The sequence below is a fragment of the Heterocephalus glaber genome, unplaced genomic scaffold (genome assembly GCF_053883595.1).
Source record: "Heterocephalus glaber isolate CG9 unplaced genomic scaffold, H.glaber_assembly_v1.0 deba00000331, whole genome shotgun sequence".
Taxonomy (NCBI): Eukaryota; Metazoa; Chordata; class Mammalia; order Rodentia; family Bathyergidae; genus Heterocephalus; species Heterocephalus glaber.
In genome coordinates this window covers 2,214,639-2,227,288 of record NW_028258142.1, presented here as the reverse complement: position 1 = coordinate 2,227,288, position 12,650 = coordinate 2,214,639, and positions in this window count along the sequence as shown.

Genomic DNA, 12,650 nt, shown 5'->3' with positions numbered 1-12,650 from the left:
TGTCCTGGAAGCATCTGCTTTTTCAGCATTTAATATATAAGGTTTTATATGTCCTGGATGAAATTCCAGGGGAGAAGCTGCGTGCAACTGCCCAGCTCATTCATTGCAAATCAAGGGTCCACATTACCACAGTGCGGAAATCCGTCTCTTGTAAAAGCAGACCCCTTCTTAGCGTTTGCTGCCTCATAAATGTCTACATCACAAAGTATTATCTGCTTCTCATGTGTTTATTATTCCATTCTATGCACTTTATAGAAATGAAAGTCCTCTCCCTCACTTCCTCTGCTTCTGAGACATGAATGCATTGGATGGTGATTTTATTACATCTGTGTTTAGAAAGGTAAATCATCCTAGCATATCCCCTCCCCCAGAGGATGTGTCTGCAGACCACGCATTGTGTCAAGCCCCGGCCAGGCAGAGATAGCATCGTGCGGCTCACTGCCTCCTCTGGTGGGTGTTGGAGAGCGGCCAGCACCTACACTGATAGGGTGGGGGCTGTCTCCTCTGGGGTCTGCAACACCGAATGCCTCCCAGGACCAAGCCACTTTGAGGTTCTGGCCACTCAGTGCTCTTCTTATCTTCTTTACCTTTTCTGATGGTTTTAGTCCAAGTCCTGTGTTTATCACAGAGTGAGTGAACGCTCTTGTGCAGTATTTACCCTTCCTGTCTACACTATCAGATTCATGGAAGCTCCTCACTGATCACTCCAAGACATCCCCATTTGTGTCTTCATTTTTAAACCGTAACCCACGGTCTTCCTGGTCACATCTGCCTCTTTGTGCCTAAGACTGTGTCATCCATCGCAGTCTGAGACTAGACCCTCCGCTTTGCCTCTAACCTATCCTGCAATATGATTGCGAAGATCTTCATCATAGGGACTGCCTCACCCTGTGAGCCCCAGAAAGGCAGCTTTTGACTTGGCACGCAGGACGCAGCAGAGTCCTGGCTCACTTCACCAACACTGCCCAGCTCTGAGGGCTGCTGAGGAGGCTTCCGTGCTCGGGGGACAGGACCTGGTGCAGGCTCAGGCACTGTCCCCAGGAGCATGAAGGATGGGCGCTGTGGAAGATGCTGCAGAAGGGGGCTAGGAGGAGGGGAGAGCCTGGAGAAGCTGAAGATGGAGGGGTGAGATTCCGGAGACAATAACAGTCTCATTACCACTTTGAGGTTGGCTACTCAGAAATCCAGCCACCTTGGGGGGTGGGGGGTGGCTATAATGTAGAGAGGAGAGAGAAATGGGCACAGTTCAGTGGAGGGTACAGAATTTTCTCCCTGTAAGAATGGTCCTCCAAAGCCACCAGCAGCCCTCAGAACCTGCTGCTCTCCCAGGAACAGGGAGGAACGTTCAAGTGCCAGGGCCCACCCAGTGGGGGACCCGTCACATGGGTGGCATCATGAAATTTCACTGCAAAATATCCTTTTTGTTCTTATTGGAAAAGACAAATTATTAGCATTTTTAAACAATTTCAATATGTTCAATGGCTGAAAGTTAAGCTCAAACTGTTCCGCTTACTGAATAAAGTGCCAGGTCTGTAAACAGGAATCTTAAGTTACCCCAAGAGTACACTCATTTTAAATTTTACTTGAAAGCGGGATGTACGTTTATTACAATTTCAAACAAAATGCTAATGCCATTAAACAAATGAGGTTTAGGCAAATTAACTGCATTTTAATATTCTGAAAGCCTATGATATAGGACATTGTGTTACGAAACATTGGCTAGAAGTATCAGTTGCAAGTGGGATTTTCATTGCTGTGAATCTCAGGAGAATATTTGTAATTAGTATCATTTGCCTAATACTTCAGGTTAATTAGAATATTTAATTGAATAGCTGTAATCTTCAGAGATGACTATATTATGATCAAATTAGCACCATCCCGACGCACGCTGATCACGGGGCGGCAGCCTGCCTCACTTCTGCTGCTATTCAGCCCTCTGGAGCGTTCAGCAACATAAGAAAAAATCTGTTTCTTACACTTTTGAATTTTAATGATCCATTTGAACTCTGCCATCAACATTTAATTATTCTAGAAAAAAAAAAGTCCCAACCATGACTCCCATATGGCATGTTGGCAAACGCACTTGCCCACAGTGGCGCCCGCACCTCTCCCGGCAGCTCTGAGAAGAGCTTTAACACAGCCTTTTTCCCCTGAATGCAAGGCCTTTTTTTTAATAGTGTTTGCAAATACAGACCAGATGAAGCTTCGCAGAAGAGGTTACTAGGATACTATTGAAACACCATTAGGAACAGATGAATTGAGTTTTAGAATGTTACAATGGATTTAATCCCGTAATGTCTCCACTGGACTCTGCATTGTGTCCAGAAGGTCTGTGGAATCAGGTGCCTGTGTGGCCAAACCTTGTTAGTCACAAATGTGGATTTTTTTGAAGATGTAAGGGGCAGGGCTCGGGAGGTGCTTGTACAAAAATCTTCACACTGCCCTGGGAGAGAGGGTCCGGACATTTCAATTGTAGGATCGAATACATTTCAATTGTAGGATCAAATACTGCGTATGTTAGCTCACATTTGCAAGCATAACTCACACTTTGTATGCGCTCCCAACATTTTGAGGGTTAAACAATCACTAAGGAATAATTCAAAGACTACAGAAATACATTTACAGCGGCAACTACACTGGGTCAAAAATTGTTCCCAGACTAAGTGGCACCTGCCCAGCCTGGGGACACCCTGTGAGCACATCATAGAACCCCTGGAGGGGAGGAACTGCATTTCTCTGACAACTGGAGGCACAGACAGTAGAAAATCACAGGAGTGTTTTCTCCCAGGGCCAGAGCTCAGAAGGTCATACCACGCAATAAGTCCCTAAAAAGTTTAGAAGGAAAGGTAACTCCTCACGACATAAATCATTAGATATCACTCCTTGTAAATTGCTTATAAGAACTAACCCTGTTCATTGGGGAACCCTGGAGAAGAATGGGGGACCAAAAGGTAAAGAAAGGAGTGGAATAAACTGCCATTTAATACAACAATTAATGTATGGCCATGATTATTGTCAGATTTTTTTCTAGATAATCTTTTTCATTTTTCTTGCAAAGGCTGTATATTTTTTGATAATTCCAGAGAAACACATACACTTGTGTGTGTGCTTAAGATATTAAATATAAATTTTGTATTTTCTTTTGACACTAATAGAACAGATAAACTGAAATAGAGAACTGAATTTTAGCATTGCCAGTAAATAATGAGGAGAGTTAATTATAAGTAAATGTCATATATGGTAGTATTTTGATTTGTTAACAAGAATTAAAATAGCATGTTGATAAATCAGAGCACTGGCAAAAACAAAGCTCAATTGGAACACAAACGGTTGACAATATGATGAATCTGAACAACATTGTTCAAAAATATGGAATGATGGCTTTAGCTCAATTCTTAAAGATTACCTCACTGATAACTGATATGAGAGGAAAGTATTAGTTATAAAACTTGAAATGCATTGCAGGAAAGAGGAAGAACAGCACAATGCAGTGGAACTGTCCTGGAATGTAAACAATCTTGATTTGAATTGAGGTGAGCTATCTTTTCTGTTGTGGCTGAGGGGAAGGGAGAGAAGCCCGCATTAGGATTGCACTTCCTCCTTCATTCTGGGGTCTCTGATAGTGCTGCATGGACACACTGCTAATACAGCCTGCTTGTGATCCAGAACTAAAGTAGACAAATTTTCTGGCACGTTCAGAAAAACACTTGATTATCACCAATTTTATGTCCAACTCTCTTCCAAATAATGATCCATTCTTCAGCAGCAGTTTAAAGGCGCCTTGAGAATTCATTTTAATGACTAACATACTGTATAACTGAAGCTTTCTCATATGAAATCTTAGAAAATTGCTGAGTACAGAAATAACATATGTTGTAAGCAAACAGAGCCTCATATTTATCTATAAATTAGAGGCTTAAAATTATTTTCTGCAAAATCAGATCTACTTTTTCTGAGTGGTGTTATATCTGTATAGATATATCAAAGTATTCATAGATATCTTTAAAAAAAAAAAATTTCCACTCTTGGATCTGTGAGCATCTGCTGGAACGCATTACAGGCAGTCTCTCCTCCAGAGTAGCAGGGTGGTGATGTACTGTCTTCTCAGCAGAGGTGCTCCCCACACACAAAAATCCTTCCAGAATTAAAAATCTGCTCCACTAATTGTGGAACAAATTTTCAACAACCCTCTTTGAGAATCCAGCCCTAAGTATTCTCCCATCTATTAAACAGATGGCAGATAAGATTGTAAACATATTTGCTTCATATTGAATAGATAGTTTCTGGCATAATACTAATTAACAAATTAAATGACTGACTTTCTGCATCACATTAGAGTTAAAACCACTTTGTAAGTTTGTCTTGGGTAGTTATTTACTTTGACAATAGCATGCAGTGAAAACTGTTAAATGTTTTCCCAGCAACATTATGCATTGAGTAGTTTTCTTTTTTAAAACTCCATATTTTATTATAATTCATTTGGCTTTCATTACAGTCACTCATTATAAAATGTATGTGCATTTAATCCATTTCCGAGGGCTGCATATTCCACATCCCTTCGTCTTCATTGTGATTATGTCTTTGGTCTGTGCAAGTGTGCAAGGGCAAGGAGTGTCTTCTTTCCATTCTCATATTTTAGGTGGGACTGTTCCAGAACGAAGACTTTTAATGCTCTGCCATGGAAGCAAAGCTGTTGGGAGTATTTCTGTTTAACTCGTGAAACAAAGACAGCTTTTGCTGCTCCCTGGTCTCATGGATGCGAGCGGAATCCATTCAAACCAGTTAAACAGAGTTGTTCAGTGTCTTTCAGCAGCATCTGGGAAGGCCTGGCTAGTTGCTGCCATTGCTGATACACAGTGAATTCATCCATAAATTGGGAGCAACACTATTCCATCTCATCAGAGCAGGTATCAAGAGTGTCCAGTGGGATACAGGCAGAAGGGAGCGCGTGACCGCTTGTCACAGTGCCACTTCCAGTGCTCCCTTTAGAATGAAGTAGAGCATTTTATTTGGGTAAAGAAATTGGCAGATTGTCTAGAACAATCTCTGTATCTCAGAGCCCATATATTTGGGGAAAAATAAATTTGAGCCTGAATTACCCAGACCAGTTGAGATGCTTAGGTATAAAATGTATTTCTCTTTTCTTCTTTCCTTCCTTTTAATTTTTGATAAATTTTATAGTGCAAAAAAGAAAGCCTTCCTTTCATAAAGTAGTTTGAATGGCTACATCCTAAGATGCTTGGCAACTGAGGAAAATCATAGGATAGTAATATTTAGGAGAGACTTTTGTGAAGTGGGCATACCATTATCCATTTCCAGTGGACTTGGTAAAGAATACAGAGCCAGTCAAGCCCCTTGGTGGTGGATTAAGATATTCATTGCATATATCATTTAGCAAAAGTGACTTATATTATGATGAGCATTGGTGGCTACAGATTGTACTCACAAAGGCACAGAGTTACAACCACATTATTTCCAGGGGTAAGTACAAGAACTCTGTAGAGATGATTGGTATTAAAGTAAGAACTGCCAGCAATATGAACAAGTAGGAATCAGTCAAGAATAGTTAAATGGCTCAAGTAGAAAAGAGAGTCCAAAATGACTTGACTGCCCTAACTGGCTCAAATTTCCTAGGCAAGCAAAAGACACCATCCACATTAGACAATTTATATAGTTATAACTCAAATTCAATAGGCCAATACGTGATCATTTGTTTATTTTATGCTTCTCTGTAATGTGAAAAATCTATCTCTTTTGTCTTGGGAATATTTTCAATTGAAGTGTGTGTTTCCTCTGATCTGTATGTCCCGAACTTGTGATAAAAGAGAGATTTGGTGACATGATTGCTGAGACTGTTGCAAATACACTATGTGAATCTCAAGTCCGTGCGGTGTGTGTGTACAATATACCAGCACCTTTCCGTGAAAAGTATCATTTAACCTCTCCATATATGTTTAAAAAGCCATGGTCTCCCATGTAGTGACACAAAATGATCTTTTCTACTTGCAGAAAACTTTTTCTTTTTTTGGTATAGGGGATCGAACTTGGGACCTTGCACTTTTGAGGCAAGTGCCAGAACCACTGAGCTAAATCCCTGGCCCCAGAAAACTCTTTAGAATGCAAGACACACTGTACCAATTAGGCCATAGCAGAAAGAAGAGTGAGGTATTGAAAATCAAGCTAGTGCACATGACCTCCTGAAGTAGAAATAATCTCTGTAAGCAGGATAGGCCATTCAGAAGCTCATCCTGTGGTTTATCCAGTCACTTTTCTCTCTTCATAAGTCCTCGTAGTCTACCTAGTGATGTGGTGGAAAGAAAGTTTTTAGTCTGGAATTTAGACTTGAATCTCAGCTTTACTGCATGGACTTTGAAAATTTACTCCATAACCCTGATCCCAGTAGTCTTAAATGTAAGGGAGAAGATAGACAGTAACTACTCTATAGGCTCTGTTAACATCTTGAATGAAATAACCGTTTAGAAAGTCTCCCGTGTTTACCCATTTATACCAGTTTACAAATTTTTCCAATAAGAGATTCCTTGAGATTTCCTCCTTAAAAGATGCATGTGGTGAAGGACATACATTTGTTCAAAGACATAAGCCAAGTTCAGAGGATTCTTCTTATTCCCCATTGAGGATGTTGTCTTGAAACTTCTCAGGGTTGGTCAAAGCAACTTATATCAGTTTTCTATATGGCAGCTTTTGTTCTTATTTTTATATCCATGAATGTGCTTTGAAAACTGAGTTAATTTCCTGTTAATACCAGTTTTTAATAAACCGTGACGAGGTAATATGTGATTGTCTGTGTGTTGGTTTCTTAGAGGCATGGGTGACACACAAGAAGAGAACAGAGCCTACAGTCCTGACTGCACCTGGCTCTGCCCTAGGGAGGTTGTCTAATCTCCAGGAGTTATGAAGTTTCCTTGAAGACTCACTTAACTGATCAAATGAGGGCCCACACCAGACAATTTCTGAGACCCTTTCTAGACCTTTCCTTCACTTGAGAAATTAGACATGGCCATTTTCACATAGCAATAGTAAGGATAGGATACTGAATGAAAAACCCAGAGTTGGCTTTCATCATAGACTTCTTTGATTTTTCATATTGAACAGGTCGGTATGATTTTTGTAAGAAGTATTTAACTGGTTCAAGTTAAGAAGCACATTTGCATTTGAATGTAATTCAGGAGAAAATATGATTTCCACAAGTGAGCACAGTTTCTGTCTCTACTTATTCATTCTTCTTCTTTTGGTACAATCCATAGGAAAGATATCAAATTTCCATGATGATACAATCAGGAAAAAATAATAACTGCTAAATTCCCAAAGCAAAAACCTAATGTGCATTAAAACAGAAGTTATATTCAAGAATTGTTTTGACACATAAACCATCCTTCACTAACTAAGATGGAAGTCCATCTCTGTCATCTACCTACCCTACCATTCATTTTAACTATGTTGTGGTCTGTGATTCAAACAATTATTTCTGAATTTATATTATGTAAAATAACTGAGTATGTTTTACTTTATGCAAAACATGAAATACTATATAAAGTTTTACAATTTGGAAAATGAAAAGAAAACTCCAAAGTTAAAGTTAAAACATTACTCTTGAATACACCACAATGCCCCTAAATGTAAGACTATCAGAAATATATAAATATATTTATAATATATATGTTTATGGAGACATCTGAAATGCAATGCACATATTCAGTAACAGGATTTCCAAGACAAATAATGTCTTCAAATAATGCTTTATTTGTAAAGAAAATTATAGAATTAAAACACCTAAGCTAAAAAAGAGCTTACAATTGTCCTATAGATAGTATTACTATTTCTATGAACAAGCTTTCTGATTACTTTGTTTCTTAAGCTAAACCAATTTTCTCAGGGTATGGCAGTGTGCTTATAAGATTATTTGATTTTTTAAAAAATGATAACAAGGAAGGTAAAAAAAATTACCTTTGGGGAAATAAATGACAGCTAATCAAAACTTCAAGGGAAAACCCCAGACAAGAGACATCTATCAGGTAAACAGTAACTGTCTATTTATTACACACTGTATTTCCTGCCTGGCATTGGTATGAAAGCTTCCTGCATCAGGTTTCAATATGCTATTATAGATGACACTGGGGACCCCAGACATATGAACACTATTCATGGTGCTTTAGAGTTTGAATTTCTTTCCATACAGTCAGATCTGAAATCTAAGTGAAAGAAGCATGAGAGTGAATTAATATTATAATGAGGGGTGGCAGGACACATAGTAGTCTACAAATACTGTTTTTCTGGAGAATGATTTTAGTAATGAAAGACAACAAGGAAAGCATTATGTTATTCTACAATAAAATTTTTAAATATAAGAAAGTTAAATGATAAAATTTTAATTTAATTAAATACATCAAAAATATAGAAATGAAATAACTTTGGCTATATTTGATTGTTTGGGAGATGTTTGCTTAGGCTCAAAACACTATTTTTCTGAGTGTATTTATCTATGAAGCCAGAATGATTTACTTTCCCCAAGACTAATTATTCAAGTAATTTTCAAATGTGGACTGCTCTTCTGTCCTTCATTATCTTCTGCAATTCACTGTAAGTCCATAATACTTTAACTTCAGAAAAATATACATAAAATTTTATGAATGAAACAGTTGATTTTTTTAACTAAGCAAAATCAGTTCAACCATTCAGATTTGTAGACTTGGGATGCAATGTTCAGCTATGAAATTGGTTCCCTACACATATGAGCTAGGGACAGAGTCCCCAGAGCAGTCCTTGGCAATGGCTCCCCTGGAGTTCTTGAGCACACAGACCACAACGCGCACTGATATGGGGGCCAGGTACTGTTAAAGTTGATGGCTAAAGTTGATGATGCAGGAAACACGGGAGAGCAAGGAGTCTCGTGACCACAGATAGAGGATGAAGCAGGGTACGTGCTCCAGTCTAGGGCACGCACGGGAGTCATGGCCTCCTGCTGTGTATCTCTGGCCCTTCACCCAGGAGCACTGACCTTCTTCTGCCTACCAGCCTGGCTCAACTCATTCAGCCTGCCTTGGGTTTCTTCCCCCCTCTTCTGCACCCTTATTCTGTTCTTTCCCACTCCTCAAGGTGACAATTTGAGACCAAAGACTAGGAGAGGAAAATAAGGAAGAGGGAGGGAGGGAGATGCAAACTGCCAGGAAGTCCTCCCCACACTTTTTGAAGCCTGTGTCATTCCCATGCGTGGCTTTTGCTCTCCTTTATGACTTGTTCAGCTCATCATTACTGCAGATTCCAAGTTCTCATAATAAGTTTGCCTCCTAGTGAACTCCTGGATACAGGGAACATAAGTTTATTTACCTGTCAACTTACGTTAAATGTCTATGGAAATCTAAATATTGTTCTGGTTTTTTTTGTTTTTTTTTTTTCCTGAATGAAGATTTCAAAGAAAAGAAAGCTAAGGATTTTTTTCAAATACCAAAAGTCATATTATAGCCATCTTTGAATGATGAATATGTTGAAGATTTTTGAGGGCAAATACCAAAATAGCACAGTGAGAGTGGTGAAAGCTTTGATACCAATTGAAATATTATAGGTATTGGCACAGTTTGGGGTGTCACTTACAAGGGGAAAACTGATTAAATCATTATGCAAGTGACATTTTTATATGAAAACTGATGGTCATGAAAAATTTAAATACTTTAGTATCTTATTCCCCCAAAATGATCTTGATTTAGAAGCAGCAATGTCATTATCATTATTACATCATCTCATTATTACTATAAAAATAACTATGAATAGAGTCATCCAAAGTTCTCTTTGCAACAGCCAAGTGTGGTGGCATATGCCTATAATTCCAGCATTCAGGAAGCTGGGACAGAAGGATCACCACAAATTCAAGGCCAGCCTGGGCTACATAGTGAATTCAAGGCCAGCCTGAACTGCATAGTGAGACCCTGCCTCAAATGTAAAAATTCCCTTTGCATAGCACCATATTGCGTGAATTCTGAAAGATACTGTAATCTGTTTCAAACATCTCAAATTTGAAACTTTCAGAAATAGTGTAATGAATTTTCCTGATTACAATTAACACTTTTAAAAGATTTATTTAATGACTGTATGTGTTTTGATGTATTGCTGTGACTTTCAATTATTTCAATTTATTGAATCGGAACAAATCTTGTTATAGTTATCCACCTATCCATCAGTTGATCTGCTTTCTGTCTTCTGTCCTAGCTGCACAGATGTAAATTCACACATTTAATTCTGTGAGTCTGCCTGAGTATTTCTTCAACCTAGATTACTCACACCGGAAGTAATATGGGAGCATGTAAGAATGTCATTGAGCCAGGTGAGGATTTGGCACATACTGACAGATTTTGTCAAAAGTCTTATCTAGTATTAACACAAAGACAGCAAGCAGAATTCTTACTTCAGTAAGTGGTGGAATTTTTAAAAATCAAGTAATTTATAAGTCTTATTCTTTTCCCCAAAACCTTTGCAGGCGCTCTGTAACTAATGCCCCCTTCAGAAACAGCATCCATGTGCCCATGAAAACCTGGTATCTCAGACATGACACAACTCTCTCCCAGCCAGGTCTCCTTCCAGCTGTGACTAGACCTGTGAGAGACAGATACTGCTGACTACTACGAGTATGGGCAGTGAGCCATGTGGACTGTTGAGGGGGAGTTTATACCCAGAGAAACAGAAGACAAGAAGGAGTCAGAACTTCCAAGCTCTGGTGGCTTGGTCATGATTATATGTTATAACTCTATAACTTATTATATTATATTTATTATATTATACTAGTGAATATTTCTTTACTTTTTTGCAATGTCTATGGAAGGAAGAATTTTTTTAAAGCAGCCTTTTAATTCAAAAATTAGATTCTGCCTTTTCATTATTCAAGAAACGTTATACCAAACATAATTTGCCCAAATTTATTTATTTATTTATTCATTTACTTTTGGCAGTACTGGGCATTGAACCCAGGGCTTTTATATTGAGCTACATTCCTGGCCCTTGTTATTTTTGTATTGAGATGGGGACTCACTGAGTCCCTAAGTTGCCCAAGCTGGCCCGAAACTTGTGATTCTCCTGCCTCAGCCTTTGCAAGTGCTGGGATTATAGGTTTCTCTTAGCACTTCTCACCTGTGGAAGCCATCTGAGTGTTGTTAACTTCACAATAACCAGGAGAAACAAATCTAGTGAGAAAATCTTAATGCTCTTACAAAAATGTTAAATAGCGTAGTAAGAAGATTATGGTCAAGAAAATGATTTTATATTAGCAAATACATGAAGGATGTTTATGTATCATCCTATGAAGTGTAACTTTTTATTTGCATCAAACAAATGAACTTCTACTTCAATTTTTAGAATTTTTACATTTTTTGTGTGTACATGAAAGTACACTAGAAAATGGTGGCTCATGAGCAAAGTAAATTTGCAAAATTAAATGATGCTAAAATGCAAAAAAGATTGTCATTGTCAATAATGGGTCAATTTTGCATAGGTGATGCCAAAGCGAGCACAATAATGGGTTAATATTTTTTATTCATTTCTTTGGTTCAAAACTTTCTGAAGTTCATTCTATTTAAAAATTAAATTTGTGAGATTATCATGAATTCTGTAAACTTAGACATTTTCATATCGATTATAAAATGGTTTGGTGGACAGTGATGATAAAAGTGCAAATTTTGGTGAAACAGCCATATGACAAAAACAGTATTCCTTCTCAAGTACGAACCCTTTGGAGTGCTGGCGGATCTAAGTTTGAGTGTTATACACACGCGACTCTTTTTTTTTAAGAGTAGGAAAAATTTATTGAGAGAAAGAAAGCTTCTGTCTAAGAGAGACAGAAGGGGGACTGGAGAGTGGGCTGCCCTACACATTTGACTCTTGACTTCATCCAGTTGGACTGTGACCCTCTACATCTGAAAGTAGATGCCACAGTTGTAAAAATTTAATAATATTTTAGGTTACACAGATTAACTCAATTTTTAACTGTATTTTTTATGTGAAAGAAACTAGTGTTGGGTGTAAAATAATCTTTCAACATAACCGTATGCAGTTTCTGTCCTCATACTCATCATTGGTCAGACATACTAATTATTTGATCATTAAAGTGCTGCCTTGGGTATCAACTAAAATGTCCTATAATAAAATAAAAATGTTTCTCTAAATTTGTATTGTATTCTGTACAAAATTATTTAGAGATATTTGATCAAATCTTTGCCAAAGACATCAACTTTTAAAGATATAGTGAACAGCATTATTGCCCCATTCCCAATTCACCCTCTATTCAAACCAACAACAAAAAATTGCAAAGATCTATAAAAACACAGCTCTGTAAAGCAATGCAGAAACTGAGCAAATTAAATTCTGAGAACTCAAATAATATACAAAATTTAATTTTGAATTTAAGTAATCTCAATTTATAATTATATTTCAGTGGCTCTTCTATTATAATTAAATTCATTTGCATTCTCAATGCACAAAGAATGCAATTGAGGAGACCTATAATTTTATATCATACAAACTGACAAAATTTACAAGGAAATCATAAATACATTTAATTTCAGAGCATTTATTATATTTTATTATCTTTATGTTCATAATTTTGCCCCTCAATAAAAGGCAATACCTGAAAAAATGCAGAAAGGGGT